The sequence below is a fragment of the Hippopotamus amphibius genome, chromosome 7 (genome assembly GCF_030028045.1).
Source record: "Hippopotamus amphibius kiboko isolate mHipAmp2 chromosome 7, mHipAmp2.hap2, whole genome shotgun sequence".
NCBI classification, from domain to species: Eukaryota; Metazoa; Chordata; class Mammalia; order Artiodactyla; family Hippopotamidae; genus Hippopotamus; species Hippopotamus amphibius.
The window spans coordinates 75,673,894-75,676,022 of NC_080192.1; the positions used below are offsets into that span (position 1 = coordinate 75,673,894).

At 47.5% G+C, this 2,129-nt stretch overlaps 1 pseudogene; it reads left to right on the forward strand.

Annotated features, from left to right (window-relative positions):
* Positions 1–881: 881 nt before the first annotated feature.
* Positions 882–1,659, forward strand: LOC130857643 (nuclear transport factor 2-like; annotated as a pseudogene).
* The last annotated feature ends 470 nt before the right edge of the window (positions 1,660–2,129 follow it).

The window sequence follows — 2,129 nt, forward strand, 5'->3', positions numbered from 1 at the left end:
GAGTCTTCCCATACATAGAGAAGTGCTAAATTCATTAACTTGAGATGTCTGGTTTTCTTTAATTAACAGTAATCTTTGGATGTTCTGCCCACCTGGTCTTTGTTGTAAAAACCGCTATATATCCTGGCTCCTCCCTTACCTCTTTGGAGCAGTCCCTCAGAGCTATCCGAGAGGCTGTCTTCCAGGCTTAAGTCCTCAGAAAGTCTGCCGAATAAAACATAATTCTCAACTTTTAGGTTGTGCATTTTTTTTTCAGTCAACAATCTGGTATGTCCATGGGAGGAGGGGTGTTCAGGACCCCCCTATTGTTGCAGGAAGGGGACCCCTTCCAGGGCCCGAGAGTGGGAAATGAACAGTCCAAGGAAACACACATGCTGACAAAGCGAGAGACTTTATTGGGAAGGGGCACCCCGGGCAGAGAGCAGGAGGGTAAGGGATCCCAGGAGGACTGCTCTGCCACGTGGCTCACAGTCTCAGGTTTCATGGTGATGGGATTAGTTTCTGGGTTGTCTCTGGCCAATCATTCTGACTCTGGGTCCTTCCTGATGGTGGGCACATGGCTCAGCCAAGATGGATTCCAGCGAGGAGGATTCTGGGAGGTTGGTAGGACACGTGGACTGGTGTCTCCTTTTGACCTTTCCCAAATTCTTCTGGCTGGTGGTGGCTTGTTAGTTCCATGTTCCTTACCAGGACCTCCTCTGGTAAAGTAACTTGTGCAAATGGTTACTGTGTTGCCTGGCCAGGGTCGGAGATTTCAGTTGTGTTTCCCCTAGCACTATGTCACCATCATGACCCAGACTCCCGTTTATTTATTTATTTGGCCTCATCTCATTGGTTTTTCACACCATTCTCCTCTAAGAGGGGATGTTCTCATTTTGCATATGGAGAAACAGATTCTAAGCTGTAGTGTGCCCGGGGCCCATGGCCGGTAAGAGGCAGAGCCAGTGCTGGAACCTAGGCCATGCCCACTGAATGTCCCTTTGCCCATGTGTACATTTGAATTGTAACTGCTGTCAACTGAAGAAAAAATGCACAACCTAAAAGTTGAGAATTACGTTTTATTTGGTGGACAAAACTGAGGACTTAAGCCTGGAAGATAGCCTCTCAGACAGCTCTGAGGGAGCCAGGATAAAGGAGTTTTTGCAATAAAAACCAGGTAGTCAGAATATCCAAAGATTACTGTTAATTCAAGAAAACCAGGCAGACTTCGCTGGGTTGCTGCCTCCACCACGGCCATCACGCCAGCCCCTCGGGTCTCAGTGAAGCCAGGTGACACTCCAGAACGGGAGACAAGCCAGTTTGGGAGCAGACTGGATCCAGCTTCATTCGCCATTACCACCAGTTATTTGATAATGACAGAAACCAAATGGGTGCAATTTATATTGACGTGTCATGCCTTACGTAGGAAGGACAGCAATCCCAGGGATAGTTGCTATCATGGAGAAAGTGTCTAGCCTTCCGTTCCAGAAAATCCAGCATGGCATCACGGTGCAGGACCATCTGCCCACGCCAGGTGGCTGCATCATCAGCATGGTTGAGGGCCAGCTCAAGACTGATGAAGACCCCATCATGGGGGTTCCACTAGATGTTCCTATTAACATCAATGCTTGGGTTTGCAGCACTGACATGTTCAGGTTTGCCCTGCACAACTTGGGCTGACCTCCTCCCAGCCAGGCACTCGTGCTCTTTCCTCCTCCCTCCTCTTCCCGATACTATTCACACCTCCAGATGCTCCAAACATCATATGCAAATGAGCGGGGCCGCTGTGGGAGTGGGTGCTGCTACCAAGGTATTATACCTGGTGTTTGGACGTGAGACTAGTTGCATCTGACAGAAGTTGGTGGTGTACCAGTGCATACCTTGGAAAGACTTAAGTAATGCAAAAGGTTGTCTTTTTTTTCAAATCTACTGACAATTTGCTCTAGTAACCCAAAGAAGTGAAGGAGAAAGCGGCTGCCTCGCTGCCCAGATATTGATTTGTTCAGGTGTTTCAATGCCTCATGATACAATAAAACCACAAAAATTTTCTTAACAAAAAAAAAAGAAAAAGGAAAACCAGACATCTCAAGTTAATGAATGAAGTGCTTCTCTAGGTATGGGAAGATGCAAGCTTCTGGGCTCATTGAAAT